Below are 21,903 nucleotides of genomic sequence, written 5' to 3'. Positions count from 1 at the left end.
AAGGAAGGAAGGAAGGAAGAAAGAAAGAAAGAAAGAAAGAAAGAAAGGAAGGAAGGAAGGAAGGAAGGAAAAGAAAAGAAAAGAAAAGAAAAGAAATTGTTACTAAATAAAGTTGGACTTCGGAAAAAAAAATTGTGTCCTCCAGACATCTGCACCCGAAGACAGGCAGACCACTGGGCCTGCCCCACACTCATGCTGGCCCTGCCGGGCAGTCAGCCCTAGAGCCCCTCATGATAACGCTGGATTCTCCCTAGGTCTCACCTTCTGAATAAAGCCTCAAACCAGAGAGACCAAGACAGGTGTTCCGAGGACAAGTCCAAGGTGCATGAGCGCCAAACTCACAGCAGACAGGGCCATGGCAGCATGGGCCAGGGGCTACCCCATGGGGCCTGCAGAAGCTTGGAGCACCCTGAGAGCTGCAGGGTTCACTGTGGGGTTGGGGTGAGAGGCCTCACACTGGGCAGCCTTGAGGAACAAGGCAGGCATGGCCAACCCTGGGGCCTCAAAGGCCAGGTCAGGTGCACGCTATGGAGATCTGCCTAACAGATTATCCTCCTAAATTTACTGCCTAAGAAGGTTCCAGCAAAGTTCCTCAATGTCCAGAGACTCCACTCCATCACCTAGAAGAGGGTAGAATGGGAAGTAGGAGAAATGGCTGGGTCCAGAAAAAGTGCTGAGGGTACTTTCAGGCCACAGGAGTGGGGTGGGAGGGGCCGTTGACAAGTTTCCTTGAACTCCCAGTCTCAGGCTCTGGGTGGAGACGGGGAATGAATCAGAAAGCTCCTTGTGCAGCCTGCAGATCAGCACCCACTAATCCCAGGAACCCAGGGCTCTTGCTGAAACAAGCAGGAAACTCAGCCGCGCTCAGCGAGCGGCAGAAACCCAGCTGCCATGAGAAAAGGAGATTCATGAGACCAGAAAGAAGAGCAGCTGCCACCATCCTTGCGGGGCTCGAGTCGGGTGGAGGAGGGCTCAGATCCTTACTGAGAGCCCTGGGAGTGCAGCGGGCTTCCTGTCTCAGCTGCAGGGTCAGTAAGGACTGGGCCAGGTGGATGCCCCCTCACATTCCTGTCTGCAAGAAGCCATCCTAGACAGGGGGGCGAGGGGATCACATACCCTCTACCCACAGCTTCCCTCCCAGCGTCCTCTAGACAGTATGCCCACAGTGACTCCCACGTGCCTGGACAGGGCCACGACTACGACATCTGCTCAGCTAGGAGGCCATGGAGGTTGGGAGCGGGATGAAGGGCACACAGGGTCACACACATTCATCCTCCCTGCCAGGTAGGACCATCAGATCAGCCCAGCTCCCTGCCAGGCAGGGCACAGAGGGGAGCACCCTGGCTTCCTGAACTGCGTAACCGAAATCTAAACAGGAAAAGGCCATCTTGTCGATCAGAGGCAGCTACCAAGAACCAGTCATCATAGAAACCTCATCTTGTAAACAATTACACAGACGTAATTCTGTGAGCCCCTCCTGCTGCTGGATTGGATCAGGAAAGCGGGGTCCAGCCAGAATGGGCCTCCAGGCATGTGTCTGGAGCACAGAAGACGGCTCCCAGGCTTTCTCTGAGGACTCAGCCCAGGTCCCACTGCCTGCCATCAGGAGCTCACTGAAAGACAGGCTGGAGGATAGTCATGGGCTATATGGCTGGCATCAAAACTTGTCCCCAGGGCCACCTTCCCGAGCATCCAGGGGCCTGGTGACATGTAGAGAAGCCAGCAGATGGCCCAGCTTCCGCTCTCTCCAACTCCCCCCACAGCACCAACACAGGGAGCCGACGGGAGAGGATGCCGTGCTTTCCCCTGGCTCACAGTGCCGCTACCTTTCCCGCTAGGGGGCTGCCGTCACTCCACCACCCTTCGTCACTCCATCCCACCCCCACCAGGGCTCAGAAGGAACAGGTCAAACAATCACAGCAGCTGCGAGCAGCTGTGGTGCCAGGTCCTGGGAGAAGGAGCGCATGTGTAATCACCAGGCCTTGCCCCAGGACCACACATCAGGCAGGGCTGCTCTCCCGGGATCCTGCAACCAGCAACTAAAATGGAAACTCCCCAGGGCAAGAGCAAGTGCTGGGCATGGAACAGACTCAACTGAACAAGGCCATGGCAGGAGGCACAAAAAGAAGGCGCCCTCGGACCAGAAGAGCATCCTTCCCAAAATGGGTCGTCCTGGCTCCTGGGCCTGGGAGCAGATATCACAGCACACTCAGCTGTCAAACACAGCAGCTACATCACTGGACTCCCACATGGCCGACCCAGTTCAAGTCTGGACCCACTGGCTTTAAAATCACACTGGGCACATGTGTATATGTGCCCAAGATCCTGGGAGGAGAATGGAGGAGAAGGGATCGTGGCATGGCCATTCCCCCAGGGAATGATTTCTTACTTTCCCTCTCACTGTCTCTGTCTCTCCCTCTCTCTGAGTACACACACCCTAAGGCAAAAACCTCTTTTTAAAAAACAGACAAAGTTGGGACCAGCAGTTAGCATAATGGCTATGTTGCTGGACTCCCATGTAGTCGACCACGGTTCGCATCCCGGATCCGGTGGCTTAAAACTCACGCCAGGCACGGGTGCATGCGTGCCCAAGATCCTGGGAGGAGAATGGAGGAGAAGGGATCGTGGCATGGCCATTCCCCCAGGGACTGATTTCTTACTTTCCCTCTCACTGTCTCTGTCTCTCCCTCTCTCTGAGTACACACACCCTAAGGCAAAAACCTCTTTTTAAAAAACAGACAAAGTTAAGGAATAATCAGGTTAGGTTAGGTTCAGACAGCCACCCCCTTATCAGAAAGGGGCATGGATAGTACCCAGTCCTCAAGGACTTCCTAATTTGAAGAGTCTTCTGGTCAAAGTAGCATAGGTAAATTACTGTTGTAAATACAAGTGCCATTGCCTGGAAATCCTCTCACCTCAATGTAAATAAAGAACATTCTAGACTGACAAGCTCCACAGCATTGAGTCTCAATGTTGGCCAGTCGCTGCTGCCCAACACAAACTCCGGCCAGGCCCTGCCCAGTGAGAGTGGGAAGTGAGGGGAGGGGCTCTACAGCGCCTCCCTGAGAAGAGTCAGTGCCAAGTCTGATGGGAGCCTACACTGCTCAGCAGCTCAACACCAGGCTGAAATATTCCCCCAGGTGTCCCCACCCAGGGCCTCTATCCTATAGAAAAGACTCCATTTGCTGGGAATACCCATGAGAGTGGGATCTATATCATCCTACTCCCAGTTGTGCCCCCAGCACCTGGCACTGTGCTGGATACCGAGGAAAGCACTATGAAGACACGTCAAAGCAGAGAGTGAGAGTCCCCCACCTTGCCCTGTCACAGCCCTGACCAGCCCCACTCTCATACACCACACCCTGCGTTCTAGCAGGTGCAGGGTCTCCTTAGTCAGCTCAGTGCTCAGCATCTTCCTGCATCTGGCCAGCAGGCAAGGATGGGAGCTGCCCACCCCCTGGGTCCCTTCCCTGGGCCAAAAGGCCAAAAGCACTGTTAACACAGGCCACGCAGGATTCTGGACACTCTGGGGCCACATGCCAGGTCTGGTCAAGTCCACCTCTCACCTTCAGGTCAGAGGAAAGGCCCCCAAGACTACATGGCACCCGTTCAGCCACAGGAGCATCAGAGCAATGTCTGGAAGCCAAGGCCCTTCTACCCTGGCATACAGACATGGTCTCCCCCATCCCAACAACCCCATAGTCCTTCTCAGCTCCCAACTTACTGCTTGGCCTTCTCCCCAAGAGAGGCCCCATGGACACCCTTCCGAAGGACTTTCAGGGACAAGCCTCCCCTAAGCATCAGCATGGTCTCCTCAGGTCTCCACTAGCTCCCTCTCAAAGCTGCAGCCAAATGGAACTTGCGAGCAAGCCTCGCACCTGATGCTGTGCCCTTTGGACTTGGCCCCATCCCTCCCGGAGGACATTGCCACCTCCCTAAGCAACCCTGGCTTCTCCCACTGCTTAGTCGCAGCCCCAAGCATGCTAGGCACACTGTCCACACCAAGTCAGTAAAGACCATGCCAGGCTTTCGCAGTGATGGTGGCTCGAGTAATTAACAGACCAGTCCATGAAGAGGGAGGACTTGTCGGACAGCTCGGCCTTGTGAGTAAGTAATTCCAGTCAATCACAGGCGCTATTGCTCATCTATTAAAGTAACCAAAAGTCATTTTAAATGATGAACCCAGACATGTAGAAATGCTCATGGCAGCATTATTCATAATCCCCGAAAGGTGGGAGCGACCCGAATGTCCATCGCTGATGAGTAAGCAAACAAAATGGATTAAGTCCATACAGTGCCAAGTTTGACCATGAAGAAGTAGTAAGTACCTTCCAATACATACTAAAACATGGACAGACCTTGGAAACACGCTGGGTGAAGCCAAGGCATAGAGGGTCACTTACTACGGGACTCCACTGGTACAGGACGTCCAGAACAAGCAAATCCACAGAGGCAAAGTAAACCGGTGGGAGCAGGGGCTGGGAGCAAGACAATGGTTGCTCATAGGTATAGGTTTATTGTAGGAGGATGAAAAATGTCAGGGAAGTACATAGTGGTAATGGCTGCACGACCTTGGGAATCTATTCAAGACCACTGGTAGCTCTAACGGGATGAATTGGGCCAGGCCTGCAGCCTACTGGTTAGAGGGAGTCAGATCCAACATGGTTGACCACGGTTCAAGTCCCAGCCCCAGCAACTTGAAAAACACACTGAGGGACCTCACCTGTGCCTGCCCTCAAGCCAGTGGTTCTCAAGGCACCCCGTCCGTATCCTGCAAGAATGCCGCACACTGACAGAGCAGACATGGGCTGAGTGATGGTGGCCAGGCTGGGCCTGGGGCTGCTGCTGCTGGCACTGCTCCTACCCACACAGATTTATTCAAATCAAACAACTGTCATAACTCCTCCTAGAAACCTCGGCTGCCCCAAATCCAGCTAATGCCACCACCAAGGCCACTAGCAGTGCCCTGCAGTCAACAGCCAGTCTCCTTGTGAGCTCACTTTCTCTTCTATATCTCTACTGTTAAGAGACTCCGGCCAAGAAATATCTACACTTCCCATCTTCTTCTTCCTTTTTTTTTTTTTTTTGGAGAGGTTTTCGCTATAGGGTGTGTGCACTCTCCAGAGAGACAGAGACAGAGAGACAGAAAGCGAGAAATCACCCCCCCCAGGGGGATGGCCATGCCGCAATCCCTTCTCCTCCATTCTCCTCTTGGGATCTTGGGCACATACGCACACGCGCCCGGCATGAATTTAAGCCACCGGTCTGGGACTCAAACCGTAGTTGGCTACATGGGAGTCCAGTGACGTAGCCATTACGTTAACTGTTGGTCCCCACTTCCCCATCTTCTAAACCCAATCCAAATGGCATCTAGAAGTTCAGTGTGGCAAGGGAAAAAAAAAAAAAAAAACAGGCCTTCATCGAATCTACTAATTCCACACCTTATTTTATCGACACAGAAGATGTTGTGAATACCAACTTTGATTAGCTGAAGAACATGTGAAGGACTTGACCAGATGATAAATGCCAAGATTAAACCTTCTGGAGTTTCGTGTACAAGATGAGACAACACTCGAAATTAGTTAAGACATGATTTCCATAAATGTGGCTTAAGAAATATGGACACGTAAAACTCTACCTTGAAATTAAGACTAGATTGTATCTTATCTAGAGATAAAGAATGGAATATAGAATGGAGATTCCGTTTTCATTTGTTTCATTAAATACATAAGGCCATAAAACAATTAGGTAATATGAAAAATTTCCATGATTTGGGACCAGCAGTTAGCATAATGGCTATGTCGCCGAACTCCCATGTAGTTGACTGCAGTTCGAGTCCCGGACCCGGTGGCTTAAACTCACACTTGGTGCGTGGACGTGTGTGCTCAAGATCCTGAGAGGAGAATGGAGGAGAAGGGATTTTGCGGCGTGGCCATCCCCCCGGGGGTGATTTTTCTCTTTCTGTCTTTCTGTCTCTCTCTGTCTTTCTGGTGAGCGCACGCGCCCTATAGCAAAAACCTCTCAAAAAAATAAATAAATAAATAAATAAAGGTTCCATGATTCTATTTATATGTACAATAGAAGGAACTTGCAGGTGTTACCGTAAACCCTCAACGTATCATTTCACCAGTACTAATTTAATGCCGATAGACTCTAGTAAAATTTCACGTTGTAAAGCTATCACTGTTTCCTGGGGAACTGAACTCTTTTCCTCTGAGGCTTTGGGTTGGACATTGCATTGGATCTTTTATGTAGTCATTGAGATGTGCTAGGGCAATGATGGATTGAAATCCACCCCCAAACCCAAGCACACTGGGTGAATATTCCTTAACCTTATAAAGTCAAATAGTAGGTATTTTCTATCACCTGTTTTTATTGGACAAGAAAGAGCACCAGATTCATTGAGTTAAACTGTTTTAAAAGAGTAGAATTGTGTTGACCTCAACTAATTTAAGAACGCTGCTTTTTATTTCTGCATATGTTGAATTTCTGCATTTTTTTTACATTAAAAAGTGATGTTTTGAACGTAGAATTACAAATCTTGAAATTAAAAAGGTGAATATGTGAAGGAGCCGAAACTGTAAATCAGGTATTTGGGAAGTGAAGAATGGAAGGTAATTTGCTTAAAATTCACACAAACTTTTATACTCTTTCTGTAAATACCTTTTTTTAAAACCTATGGATCAGAATAGCCACATTGGAACACTTTCTGTTATCAGTCAATATTTTTAGATAGTTAGAACCTCAAGTGAGCTTGATTCTGGAAAATCCTTTCCAACAGCCTTAACACAAAAACCTTTTTTAGAAACATACACCCCTGAAGTATTTTGTTCGCGTGGTCACACACTGATGCTTAGGTTCCGTTCCAGTGTCTATATGGCCACAAAGTCATTTTCCCTCACCTTTAGAAACGTACATGAGCAGCACCAGACTGAGCAGATACGAAGCCACCGTGCGTGTGAACGAGCACGCCCCTGGCTTCCCACCTGAAAGCTGGCCGTCTACTTTGGACTGTATCTTGTGTCTGTGTATTCATGCTTTGGTTCTCAGTAACTTCTCATGTTATGGAACTGATGTGCATTGAACACGAACTATAAATAAAGAAAAATGAATGGCCAAAAGAACAAAAGAAGAAAAAAAAAAAAGAAAAACACGCTGAGGACATGGGACATGTTTGGATGGAGAAATGGAACAGAAAGGATTTCAGCATGACCACGCCCCACTGGTGAGTACACACACCCTCTAACGATTAAATAAAAATAAAAAGGACGTACTTATGGCATGTGAATTACACCGGAACTCTCATCCACAGCAGGAAACTGCAAATTGACACAACCACTCTGGAATCACCTTGGCACTTTTGGAAGCAATTTACCATGACTACAACCACTGTACCATGTTCCCAGTATTCGCTCCTGTGTACTAGAAAAAGCACATGTTTCTACAAAGACTGATAACCGACTATTCATAACAGTTTTCTGTGTAACAGCCAGACACCGGAAACAACCCCGTGTCCACCACCAGATGGAGCGATCTGTGGTACATCCACACAACAGAACGCTCCTGAGCAGTGAAAAGGGATGGATCACTGATCCACAGATCATCCAGGCAATGGTGTGCATGGATCTCAAAATAATCATGCCGAGCCAAAGTGGCTAGACCAAAAAAAAGTGTGTGGGGGGGAAGGGTACTGTGCAACTCCACTTTTACAAAATTCTAGAGAATGCAAACTGTAGCCACAGAATACAGGTCGATGGCTTCCTGGCGGCGGGGAAGCTTGGCTGCGGGGAGGCAGGTGTTAGAAATAGAAGGAACTCTCAAGGACAATGACATACTCTTGATCTTGCTGTGGTGATGACTTCACAGGTATATACATAGGTCAGAACTGATCAAACTGAACTCTATGTGCAATTATACAAATCATACCTCAGTAAAGGACGTAAATAATCGTCCCTCCTATCCTACTCCCACTGCTGCCCTCTGAGAATCCTGTCATTTTACTGGAGGCGGTGACCCTGGGTGGGTTTCCTGGAATTCGGTAGACTTCTTGCATAGGCGGTGGTGGCCGCAAGTACAATGAAAGAGACAAGGTTTGGGCCCTAGGAGTAGCCCTGCTGTAGCCGCACACTCCTGATCACTGTCTCAAGGGTTCCAGTGTCCCCACCTGTGCATGGAGGGTGACCTGCAGGTAAGAGCTCCTTGCAATTATGACACCCCACCCCATTCCACAGCCTCTCTGACTCGGGAAAGGCCCAGCAGGGTTCAGGAAGGCTGGGTCATGGTCAATTGAAGGAAATAACTCAGAGAAAGGTACCAGTCCCAAAGTATGGCAATCAGGTGGTATGCAGAGAAAGGCAGATGCCACATGGTAAACTGGGACTCCGGTTCCGGCCCTGGATCCTTGATAAACATACCAGGTAGAGGCCAGCAGATGATGGTGTGGTTAAGGCACTGGACTCCCAGGGCCAACTGTGGTTTAAGCCCTGGACCTGGCAACTTGAAAATCATGCCAAGAATATGTGTGTACGTATCCAAAGTCCCAGAAGAATGAATAAGGGATTGTAGCATGGTCAACTGCCCTGGGAAGTGATTTCTAACTTTCCCTCTCTGTCTTTTTTTTTTTTTTTGGAGAGGCTTTTGCTATAGGGCGCGTGCGTTCGCAGGAAAGACAGAGAGAAAGAGAGATAGAAAGCGAGAAATCACCCCCTGGGGGGATGGCCACACTGCATTCCCTTCTCCTCCATTCTCCTCTCAGGATCTTAGGCACACACGCACACGTGCCTGGTGTGAATTTAAGCCGCTGGGTCCAGGACTTGAACCGCGGTCGACTACGTGGGAGTCCAGCGACATACCCATTATGCTAACTGCTGTCTTTCTCCAGTGACTGCGTGCGCCCTATGGCAAAAACCTTAAGAAATAAAAGAAAAAACACACTAAGTGTGTGTGCATGCCCAAAATCCTGACAGGATGGAGAAATGCAGAAAAAGAATTACAGCGTGATCAGCATCCCTCCTGAGGGTTTTCTCTCTCTCTCTCTCTCTCTCTCTCTCTCTCGCATGCACATGCACCCTCTGCCACTAAAAAAAAAAAAAAAAAAAGAGAGAGAGAGAGAGAGGGATAGGTCGTGGCCTAGTGGGAAGCAGATGGGAGGGATTAAAGAGAGACAAAAGTGGCTAAAGTGACCCACATGGCCAGCCCCACGGATTTAGTCCTGGACTCAGAGACTTGAGAAACACGCTGGTACATGTTGCATGCATATCCAAAATCTCCAAGTAGGGAGAGAGAGAGAAGATGGGGTTGCTGCATGACCATATCCCATAGTGGGTGCTTTTCTGCTTTCTCTCTGCCTGTCTCCCTCTCTTTCTCTCCCCTGTGAGCACATGTGCCCTTTGGCAAATTTAAAAAGGAGGGGGTCAGAGATAGACTCAGAGGAGGAGAACTGAGTTGGGCACTTGCTGAAAATGCTGGTCCCCTCTTGCTCATCCTCACCATCTCCCTGGTTAAGGTTTCCACTTTATGACATTAAAACTTCAGCTCAGGGGCCAGCAGGTGATACCGTAGTTAAGGTGCTAGATGCCCATATGGCCGACAGCCTTTCAAGTCCCAGACCAAGCAAGCTTTCTCACTTTCTCTCTCTCTCTCTCTGGTGAATGCATGTGTCCTATAGCAAATTTTGAATAATGATAACAATAAATTTTTAAAAATAAGAATAACTCGGGATCAGCAGTTAGCGTAATGGCTATTGTTAGGCCGAATTGACACAACCACCGCCATGTTAGACCCTCAAGGACAGAACCTGGGGAGTCTGAGACCACATAAATAAACAAAGTAAGATGGGCCCTGATGCCAGGGCCAGGTCAACCTGACCTCAACTGAAAGTCCTAATCTAAACCTAAACAGATAGTGACAGCTAGCTTTCACACACCCCCTCCCTCAAGTGGAAAATTACTGACTGTACTTCCTGCATTGCAATTCGGAGCTATAAAAGATCCCTTTATCTTAGGCTCGGGGTCCTTGTTAAGGCCCGCTGCGAAGGGCAGAAACTCGGACCCCAGCTAGCTGGAAAAAGAATAAAAGCCTCTTTTGCAGTTGCATTGTCGTTGTCTTTTCTGTGTCTCCATCAGTTAGACCGATCTCTGGACCCTTACGCTATGTTGCTAGACTCCCATGTATTTGACCGTGGTTCAAGTCCCGGACCCAGTGGCTCAAATTCACGCCGGGCGCGTGTGTGTGCGTGCCCAAAATCCCTAGAGGAGAATGGAAGAGAAGGGATTGCAGCATGGCCATCCCTCCTGGGGGGTGATTTCTTGCTTTCTGTCTCTCTGTCTCTCTCTGGCTTTCTGGTGAGCGAACACACCCTATAACAAAAACCTCATAATAATAATAATAATAACTCCAGCTCTAAGAATGACAACGTTAAAGGATGAAAAGGGCCTGGGGCTAGCAGGTGGTATGGTGGTTAAGGTGCTGAATCCCACATGGCCGGCTCCATGGTTTAAGTCCTAAGTCTGGGCAGCTTGATGATCACACTGGGCACATATGTGTATATGCCCAAAATTTTGAGAGAAGAATGGAGAAAAAAGGTTTGTGGCATGGCCATCCCTTATGGGGGGTGATTTCTCACTTTCCCTCTCTGTCTCTCTCTGAGGAGCATACACGCCCTATGGCAAAAACCTAACAAAAAAAAAAAGAAGAGAGCCAGCTCTGTAGCCTAGTGGTTAAGGGAACTGGATTCCACATGGCTGACAGATCTAATCCTGATCCCAGCCCCAACAGATTGAAAAACATAAGAGGCTCGTATGTGAGCATACCTCATATCCCAACAGGGTGGGAAAATGGAGATGGGGCTGGGGTGTGATTATGCCCCACTGGTGGGTGCTTTTGTGAAAGGAAGAAACTAAGGCTAAGGACATCCAACACCTACAATAAAACCTGATATGGAGACCAGTAGTTGGTGTAAAAGCTATGTTGCTGGACTCCCATGTAGTGGACTACGGTTCGAGTCCTGGACCTGGTGGCTTAAAGTCATACCAGACACGTGTGCATGTGCCCCCAAGATCCCAAGAGGAGAATGGAGGAGAAGGGATTGTGGTGTGGCCATCCCACTGGGTGGTGATTTCTCGCATTCTGTCTCTCTGTCTCTCTCTGTCTTTCTGGCACGCACACACGACCTACAGCCAAAACCTCTCCAATAAAAACCTCCAAACAAACAAAAAACAAACCTGATATGATAGGAGGTGGCTAAGAGACCAGGTTTGAACTAGTTGGAACCAAGTGCCCAACCTTCAAACTCATTACACTTTTTTTTTCATTTTTTTATACATTCAATTACCTTTTTTATACACTTTCATTGTACATTATATGTTAAATGATACCACCACCTGTGCCATTACAGTTTACAGTTATGATAACACTTGGGAACTGCCCCAAAAAGCCAGAAAATGGGAAAGATAATGGCTCCAATAAAACCACAGCTTCTTTCCTGGCATAGTTGAGAATAAACTGCCCCTAACTTACGGCATTAAGCCAAACAATAAAAGCCAGGTACTCACGGAAATCCATGGCTCCTCTGTCTGTGGGGCAGCCCTTCTATCTTACCTTGTCAGTACCAGTTTTCCCTTCCTCTCGAGGCTTACAATCAAGGAAGCAGCAGGAAGTTATAGCTTATCCCAGATCGACAAGAAGGGAACAAAATTGTTCGCCCATCTCCCCCCGTAGGGTGCTTCATCTATTGAGTAACCTGCTCTGTATGCTTTCTTTAATAAACATGCTTTTACTCTTTCTCAAAGGCTCACTCTTAAATCTTGATTGCATGATGCCAAGGACCCTTCTACCTTCCCACCACCATGGTAGAGACCCCCATGGGCTGAGTCTTCCCAGTAACTTTCTTTCTCTCTCTGGTGAATCCACCCATTATCTGGCAATTTAAAAAAAGAAGAAAAAAGACAAGCCACAGACTGGGAGAAAATATTTATAAAACACATCACTGACTTGTGCCCAAATTGCTTTTGCTATAGGGCGCTTGTCCTCACCAGAAAGAAAGAGAGAGACAGAAAGGGAGAGAGAAATCACCTCCCAGGGGGAATGGCCATGCCGCAATCCCTTCTCCTCCATTCTCCTCTCGGGATCTTGGGCACATGCATGCCCGGCCTGAGTTTAAGCCACTGGACCGGGTCCAGGATTCGAACAGAGGTGGACTACATGGAGTCCAGCGACATAGCCATTACGCCATCTGCCGGTCCCTATATACAAAACTCTTCAAAGTTGGGAACCAGCAGTTAGCGTAATGGCTATGTCACTGGACTCCCATGTAGTTGACCGCGGTTTGCATCCCAGAACCGGTGGCTTAAAACTCACGCCGGGCGCATGTGTGTGCATGCCCAAGATCCCGAGAGGAGAATGGAGGAAAAGGGATTGCAGTGTGGCCATCCACCCTGGGGTGTGATTTCTCGCTTTCTGTCTCTATGTCTCTCTCTGTCTGCCTAGCGAGCACACAAGCCCTATAGCGAAAAAAAACTCTCCAAAAAAAAAAAAAGAAAAATTAACCAACTTCCAGAAGCCAAAAGGTGATCTGAATTGTGAAATCTCTACAATAACACGAAGTGGACTGGTTGGTCTTGTTCTGGTGGTGAGGCAGGAAAAAGCTAGCAAATGGAAGCAGGTAAGGGAGCTGGAGGAGCTACCCATGTAGTCAGATAGAAAAACCCAATCAAGGGACCAGCAGTTAGCGTAATGGCTATGTTGCTGGACTCCCAGATAGTCGACCACGGTTCGCATCCCGGACCCGGTGGCTTAAACTCACGCCGGGCGCGTGTGCGTGCGTGCCCAAGATCCCGAGAGGAGAATGGAGGAGAAGGGATTGCGGCGTGGCCATCTCCCTTGGGGGGGTGATTTCTCACTTTCTGTCTCTGTCTGGTGAGCGCACGCATCCTATAGCAAAAACCTCTCCAAAAGAAAAACCCAATCAAGGCAAGAAATATCCCACCAAGGTAATGTAGGCAGATTAGTGGGAGAGGTCTAGCTGATTAAGCCACATTTGATATAGCCAGTGAGATGAATCAGTGGGCTAAGCCACACTTGAAATAACCAATGAGAAATGTGGGCCCCGCCACGTAATTGTGCCAATGAAACAAAAACAATCACTGGGCCCATCCAATGATCAACCCACACAACCTAGGTTAACAATTATAAATTAACAGGGTGCCATCAGGTGGCATGGTGGTTGAGGGCGCTGGACTCCCACTTGGCCAACTGCGGTTCGAATCCTGGACCTGGCGGCTTGCTTTCTCTCTCTCTCTCTCTCCCTCCCTCCCTCCCTCTTCCTCTCTGGTCAAATCGAAATGAATAAATAAATGGGTAAATAAAGTAAAAAAAAAAATGATAAACTAAGAATGAGACTGATGGGGCCTTTTGAGCCACTCTGTCTGCTCAGGCCCACTCCTGTCTCTCAGGAGCGTACTTTTACTTTTACTTAATAAACTACCTTTTCCTTACACTATTAGCATGTTTCATTCGATTCTTTGTCTGAAACACCAAGAACCTGGATGTCATCACAGAAGCCATCCCACAACAGTGGTCTCTACCCTATTCTCTTGGCTGTGCCTGTAAATCGTGGCCTAGCAGAAAGGTGTAAATCAACCTTGCTACCAGAGAAAAGTAACATCACAACTTACTGGATAAGAATTTCTAAGACAATCTTTTTCTCTTTTCTTAAGAGCGAGATTTTTGCTATAGTATATGTGCTCACAGGAGGGACAGACAGAAAGTAAGAAATCACTCCCCAGGGGGAATGGCCACGCCACAATCCCTTCTCATCCATTCTCCTCTAGGGAGGTTGGGCACACACGCACACACACCTGGCATGAGTTTTAAGTCACTGAGTGTGGGACTCAAACCATAGTCAACTATGCAGGAGTCAGGCGACGTAACACATCTGCTGGTCTTATGCCATCTGCTAGTCCCTCTAAGCTAATCTTTAGAAAAATGTTAGTTTCTATTTTGCTCCAGACTGAATTTGCATCCTACTTAAGGTCTAGACAATATAAAGTACTAAAAAGCCCTTCAATGACCTGAACCTGGCCTAGAAATTCAGTGATTTTAAGTGAATACAGACACAAACCAAATAATATAAAGGAAAGAAGAAAAAGAGAGAGAAAAAAGAAAAGAAAGAAAAAATAAAGAGGAGAAATCAGCCTGAGGCCAACAGGTGGAGTGATGGTTAAGACACTGGACCCTATGGCTGACTGAGCAGAGCAGTTTGCGCCCAGGACCTGGCAGTAGCTTGAAAAATATGCTGGGTGTGTGCACCCAAAATCCAAGAGGAGAAGAGATTGCAAAGTAGTCATTCCATTACAAGGGTGATCTCTCACTTTCCCTTTCACTCTCTCTCTCTTTTCCTATAGCAAACAAAAAGAAAAGAAAAGAAAGAGAGAGAGAGAAAGAGAAAGAAAGGAAGGAAGGAAGGAAGGAAGGAAGGAAGGAAGGAAAGAAATCAACCCAATTAAAACATGCGTCAGGGCCAGCCCATTGCCTGGTGGTTAAGGGAGCCAGATCCCACATGGCGGACTGCTTGAAAACCGTGCTGAATACATATGCATGCAGACCTAAAATCTTGAAAGGAAAGAGAAATGGAGGAGAAAGGATTGTGGTCTGTCCATTCCTCCACTGGAGGTACTTTCTCTTCTCTCTCTCTCTCCAGCAAGCATACATGGCTCTCGGCAAAAAAAAAAAGGGGGGGGGGGGGGGGGGGACCACAGATGACACCTGAACAGACAACTCATGAGAGAAAGAAAATACACAGGTACCAAGAAAAGATGCTCCAGGGGCCAGCAGGTGGCATAGTGGTTAAGATCCTGGACTCCCATGTGGCTGACAATGGTTCAAGTCCTGGACTGGGTACCTTGCTTTTCTCACTTTACCTCCCTCCCTTTCTCTGGTCAAATGAAATAATAATGATGATAATAATAAATAAATAAAATAAATAATTCTTTAAAAAAGAAAAAAGACAAGCTATATCTTATATCATTAAGGAATTGTAAATTAGGCTGGCAGGTGGTGTAGTTGTTGGGGTGCTGGACTCTCATATGGCCAACACTGGCTCGAGTCACAGACCTCGCACTTTGCTTTCTTGCTTTCCCTCTGTCTCTGTCTCTCTCTGGTCAAATTTAAAATAACAACAATAATGATTTTTTAAAATTGATTAATTAAATTAAATAATTTAAAAAGGAATTATAAATTGATATAATACTGAAATACCATTATATACCTGTTAGGAAGGCCCGAACCCAAAGCAGTGACACCACCAAATGCTAACAAGGGCATAGAGCAACAAGAACTCTCATTCACTGCTGACAGAAATGCAAAATGGTGCAGTCACTCTGGAAGACAGCTGGCACTTTCTTACAAAATTAGTTTGATTCTATACCCTATTAAATATACAAAAAAACAACAACAACACACACACAAGTAAAAACTTAGTTAAGTAATTTGAAGCAATTAAAAACAAAATCAAGGTGAGTCCAGCAGTTCTCTTGGTAGTTAAAGGCATTGGACTCCCACATGGCCTACCACAGTTTGAGTCCCAGACCTGGCGGCTTGCTTTCTCACTTTCTCTCTCTCTCTCTCTCTCTCTCACACACACACACACACACACTGTCCCTCTCTGGTCAAATTTTTTAAATGAGTAAATGAATAAAGTTAAATAAAGTAATTCTAAAAAAAAAAATCAAGGGCCAGCCAGTGAGTGGTGATTAAGTTAGTTAGATCCCACATGGCTGACTGTATGGTTCAAGTCCCAGACTCAACAGTTTGAGATACACCCCAGGCCTATGTGCAGGAGTCCCCAAACTCCTGAAAGGTGGGAGAAATGAAACTGAAGGGATTATGGAATGACCATCTCCCACTGGTAGTAGGGGGCGTTCTCACTTTCCCTCTCTCTCTCTAGCAAGCGCACATGTCCTCTGGCACATTTATTTTTCAAATCAAGTAAATAAAAATTACAGTTGGCTAATGGTGAAATAGAGTATTAGTAATACGCTTCAGACAACATGGGTCAATTAGGTAGCTTGGGGCTGGTTGATTAGAGTCACCACTTCTAAGAGCCTGACTTTTATCATAAAGCACAACAGAAAGTGGCGTCTGCCTGTCATTAAGTGGAGCACAGAGTATGAGTCACACAGGATCTACTTTAAGGAGCATCAAAAGCAATTCAGTTGCTAAAGGTGAGTTACAAAGACAAGTTACACTTGAGTGAATATAGCAACAAAACTGCAAAGAAACACATGAAAAAGTGTGGCATTTACTGAAAATGATGGCCAGCGATCACAAGGTTTATGCTTCTGCCTGCCATTGAAGTTACTTCTGCCAGAGAACCATGAGGGTGCCCAAGAGTAAAGGACTATTTTGCTGGCTCATAAAGAAATTGGGGGGCCAGCAGGTAGTGTGGTGGTTAAGATGCTGGATTCCCACATGGCCAACTGTGGTTTGAGTACCAAATCTGGTGGCTAGGTTTCTCACTTTCCATTTCTCTCTCTCTGTGCCTCTCTGGTCAAATTTTAAAAATCATAGCAGGGACTAGCAGATGGCATAACGGTTACGTCACTTGAATACCATGTAGTTGATGGTGATTCAAGTCCCAGACCTGGTGACTTAAAACTCACACCAAACGAGTGTATGTGCATTCATAAGATATCAAGAGAAGAATCGAGGAGAAGGGATTGTGGCATGGCCATCCCTCTTGGTGGATTTCTCACTTTCTGTCTTTCTCTGTCTCTCTGGTGAGCACACTAGCCCTAAATAAGTCTAAAACAAAAAAAAAAAAAAAAAGAAGAAGAAGAAAAAAGAAAAAGAATGACAGAAAGAAAGAAAAGAAAGAAATTGGAAGCCTGGGACTGAACAGGTGGAATGATGAGCAGCTTCTGTCACTGGCATTCCCCCTGCTGGTAGCTGAGGTGTGCCAGGACAGGGCAGGACTAGGACTAGGTCCAGACCCAACCCCTGTGCATTTTCCAGGGCCCTCACAGCATCAGGGACTCTTCCTACAGACACCTAAGGCTCAGAAGAGCTCCCTGCCTCACGCAGAGTTTGGGAGACTACACTGTACTTTAGGTGTTTTTTTCTTTTAAGATTTTTGCCAAAGAGCAAGTATGCTCAAGAGTGAGAGACAGAGAGAGGGAAACAGAAATCACGCTTCCAGAGGGGATGGCCATGCCACAATCCCTTCTCCTCCATTCTCCTCTCAGGACTTCAGGCACACATGAGCATGCACCTGGCATGATTATCAAGCCCTGAGGTCCAGAACTTGAACCTCAGAGTCAGCATGTGATCCAGCACCTTTTTTGTTTTTTTTAAAGGATTATTTATTTAGGGGCTGGCAGGTAGCATAGTGGTTAAGGTACTAGATGCCCACATTGGCAATTGTGGTTTGAATCCTGGACCTGGTGGTTTGCTTTGTCTCTCTGGTCAAATTCAAGAAGAAGAAATAAAATTATTTGTTTAAAAAAAAAAAAAAAAAAAGAGAATTATTTATTTACTTTTATTTATTATTATTATTATTATTATTATTAATTTGTTACAGGGTATATCCACTCAACAAAGAGAGAGTGAGAGAGAAAGTGAGAAAGCAGGTCTGAGACTCAAACCGCAATCAGCCATGCAGGACTCCAGCGCCTTAACCACTATGCCACCTGCTGGCTCTGGGATCCAACATCTTAACCACACCACCACCTGCTACTCACCTTAGCTTTTTTTTTTTTTTTTCAAGTTTGTTTATTTCATGGAAGGGGCACCCCCGACAGAGTCTTGCCACACCACAATCCTCCCCCAGGCTTCCAGCCAGGATCCCAGGCCACCCCACAGGTACACCCAGCGTGTTCAAGTTGACGCAGGAACCAAACCCAGGGCGTTCCCATACGGCTCCAGTACTGTGCATTAGGGCTTAGCACAGGACCCACCTACGACTAGCACATGCACCACCGTGGCCCACACCTTAGACTTCTAACCCCGCCATTCAGAACCAGGGCAGCAGGTGACCGCAGCAGGCCATTTCCCAGGCAGCTGGAGCACACTCCCAATGGGCCTGGCGACGTTGGGGCTGTGTCCATCACCTGACCACCCCGCTTTAGGAGCATCTGCCCCAGGTCAAGGCGGGAGTAAAGTAGAGAGAACTCAGTGTCAGGAGACTGGGCTCTGGTGTCCTTTCAGTTGACCCTGGGCTAGTCACTTCTGCCCAGTTTCCCATCTGTAAAACAGGGACAATTTCTTTGCCTCCTAGGACCGAGCACTGAGAAAGGTGAAGCCTCCCAGGGCTCAGAGGTCCCCAGGTGTTAGGAGGTTCTGCTTCAGGACACATCCAGATGGTGGGAAAATGAGTTTTGTAAAACAAAAATCATTTCTCACAGATAGTTCAATTCTTCAGTCTGAGAGCTACTTCCCCAATATGGATAAAAATTCCAATTTGCCTTATTCTGGTGCTAATCCAATGTGCTTAGTAGGGCCACAGAGCTAGTTCTAAGTCATGATTGATTATACCATGCAACCTCCCAATTCTCAAGATTTGAAACACAAGGCCAGCAGGTGGTGTGGTGGTTAGAGCACTAGATTCCCACATGACCGACCAGTTTGCGACCTAGCAGCTTGCTTTCTGATTTTCTCTCTCTCTCTGATGAGTGCACATGTGCTATAGCAAATTAAAAATAATAATAAAATTAAAGTTAAAAAAAGATTTGAAGGGAGCCAGCAGTTAGCGTAATGACTATGTCGCTGGACTCCCACATAGTCGACCACGGTTCGCGTCCCGGACCCGGTGACTTAAAAAACTCACGCCGTGCGTGTGTGCGTGCGTGCCCAAGATCCCGAGAGGAGAATGGAGGAGAAGGGATTGCGGCATGACCATCCCCCCTGGGCGGTGATTTCTCGCTTTCTGTCTCTATGTCTCTTTCTGTCTGTTTGGTGAGCACACGCGCCCTATAGCAAAAAGCTCTCCAAAAAAAAAAAAAAAAAGATTTGAAGCACACTGCAGGTGGTCATGGTCATGCTCAATGGGTCCTGGCCTCACGAAGCCTAGGCCTCTGGCCCTAAAGCCTGAAGGGGTTAATGCAGGACAGGAAGGTGTATGGCCTGTTTGGCATGTCCCTAGCAAAGATGTCCCATGGGGACAAGTCCCATGGAAATCCTCGACAGCAGGAGCCTGCCACCTGCCATGGCTCAGAACAGGCTAACACCACAGAACACTCTGAGAGGGAGGGGGAAAGGTGGGGGCCAAAAAAGGCCAGCAAGAGGCAGGGGCTGGCATTCAGGAGGAGGAAGGGGAACCGATGTGGGTATCATATACAGATTTCCTCTGTAGAAGAAGGCAATGCAGGGACCAGCAGATGGTATAATAGTTACAACACTGGGCTCCCACATAGTCAACGATGGTTCAAGTCCTAGACCCAGCAGCTTGAAACCTCACACTGGGCACGTGTGAGTGCGTGCTCAAAATCCGCAAAAAAGAATAACAGAAAAGGAGAAGGGATTGTGGTGTGGCCATCCCCTCTGAAGGGTGATTTCTCACTTTCTACCTCTCTCTGTCTCTCCAGTGAGTGCACATGCCCTATGGCAAAAATCCCACTTTAAAAAAAAATGGAGACAATGGCTATCAGGAACTTTATATTTGTAAAGCACCAGGTCAGAGAACGACCTCTGAAATGAGAGTGGAAGGAAAACAGAGCCAGGGCTGTGAAGCAGCAGGCAGAACCCACAAGTAGCTGGAGAGTAGAATCGTGGATTCAGCCTGCCACTTACCAGCTGTATGACCTTCAGCAAGTAAGTTGACCCCTCAGAATCTGCTTCTTAGGCCAGAAAAAGAGGAGTGCCTTCATGTAAAGAATGAAATTGGACCCCCTACGTCACATCATATATAACAATTAACTAAAGATAGGTAAATGACCTAAATATTAAAGCTTGAACTATGAAACTTTTCTAAAAGTAAATCTCTGTCACCTAGAATTTGGCAATGGTTCCATAGATATATGACAACAAGCACAACCAACCAATCAAAAAAAAGAAAAAGGAAAAAAAGACTGGATTTCATCACAACTAAAAACTTTTGTGCTTTGGAACTAGCAGGTGGCATGGTGGTTGAGGGCGCTGGACTCCCACGTGGCCAACCATGGTTGGAGTCCCAAACCGGGCAGCTTGCTTTCTCACTCCATCCCCACCTCCCTGACTCCTGTCCCTCTCTGGTCAAACTTAAATAAATAAATAAAGTTGAATAAAACAATTAAAAAAAAAAAAAAGTTTTTGCTTCAAAAAATAGGGCCAGTCCTGTAGACTAGTGGTTAAGGGAGCCTGATAGCCACATAGCTGACTGTGTAGTTTAAGTCCCAGACGCAGCAGCTTGAAAACCATGCTGGGAATGTGTATGTGCACCCAAAATTCTGACAGAATGGAGAAGCAGAGAAGAAAGTGCAGTGTGACCACGTCCCACTGGTAGGTGCTTTCCTCTCCCACTCCCAGCTAGTACAAGCACCTTCTGACAATAAAACACATACATGAATAAGTGAAAAGATAACCTATTAGATGGAACAAAATACAGGTAAATCATATATCTGAAACAGTCAAAATTAGCTTGGGAAAAAAAAGAACAAAGCTGAGGGATTCACACTTTCAGATTTTAAAACTTACTGAAGTACAATAATCAGCAGAGTGCCATACTGGTATTAAGAATATACAGGCGGAGCAGCAGTTGGCAGCGTAATGGCTATGTCGCTGGACTCCCATGTAGCGTACCACGGTTCGAGTCCCGGACCCAGTGACTTAAACTCATGCCAAGCATGTGTGTGTGCGTGCCCAAGATCCCAAGAGGAGAATAGAGGAGAAGGGATTATGGTGTGGCCATCCCCTCTGAGAGGTGATTTCTCACTTTCTGTCTCTCTTTCTCTCTCTGTCTTTCTGGCCAGTGCACGCTCTCTATGGCAAAAATCTCTCCAAAACAAACAAACAAAAAAGACCAGACATACAGGGACTAGCAAGTGGCATGGTAGGTAAGGAGCTAGATTATCAGATGTCCAAACACAGTTTGAGTCCCAGACCCAGTAGCTTGAAAATCATGCTGGACACGTGTGTGTGTGCCCAAAATCCAGAGAAAAAAATGGATGAGAAGGGATTACAGCATGGCTATCCCTCCCGGGGAGGTCAATTTCTCACTCTCCCTGTTTCTGTCTCTCTCCTGCAAGTATGTGCTTCATGTGGCAAAAAAACTAAAATAATAAATAAATAAAATAGACATATAGACCAACATGAAAGCCCAGAAATAAACCCTCACATATATGGTCAAAGGATCTATAATAAGAGTGCCAAGAAGAGAGGAAGAAAAGTCTTGTCAACAAATGGTGCTGGGAACATTGGATATTCAAACACATTTAAAAAAAAAAAATGAAGTTGAATGCTTATCTAACAACATCTACAAAAATTAACTCTAAGGAAAAAATTTACAAATTAAACTATAGGGGCTGGCAGGTGGCATAGCGTGTGGCATGCCATGTGTCTGACTACGGTTCGAGTCCCAGACCTGGCAGCTTGCTTTCTCACTTTCCTTCTCTCTCTCTTTGGTCAACTTCAAAAATAAATAAATAAATAAATAAATAAAGACAATTAATGAAACTGAAGAAAATCATTATTTAAAAAAAAATCTCTAAATGAATCAAAGATCTAAATATAAGATCTAAAACTATGAAACTCTTAGAAGAAAATATGAGACCAAACATCATGACGTGGGATTTGTCCATGATTTCTTAGATATAACAACACCGAAGGCAATGGCAACAAAAGAAAAAACAGACAAACTGGATTTCACAAAAATTTTTAAATTTCGTGCATTAAAAGACAGTACCAGGGGCAGAAGCAGCGCAGCTGCGGCGCCCG

The 21,903-nt window shown here is 46.7% G+C and overlaps 1 protein-coding gene and 1 pseudogene across 1 annotated transcript in view; one reads left to right on the top strand and one right to left on the bottom strand.

Moving 5' to 3' along the window:
* ACOT7 (acyl-CoA thioesterase 7) overlaps positions 1–21,903 on the bottom strand; it is a 139,117-nt gene that overhangs the window by 110,980 nt on the left and 6,234 nt on the right. The gene's annotated exons all lie outside the window — the stretch shown is intronic.
* LOC106734575 (signal transducer CD24 pseudogene) lies at positions 4,804–5,026 on the top strand (annotated as a pseudogene).

The sequence above is a fragment of the Tupaia chinensis genome, unplaced genomic scaffold (genome assembly GCF_000334495.1).
Source record: "Tupaia chinensis unplaced genomic scaffold, TupChi_1.0 Scaffold000146_1, whole genome shotgun sequence".
NCBI lineage: Eukaryota > Metazoa > Chordata > Mammalia > Scandentia > Tupaiidae > Tupaia > Tupaia belangeri.
Note: the sequence above shows the minus strand (reverse complement) of the source record. Positions and strands in the feature narration are given on the sequence as shown.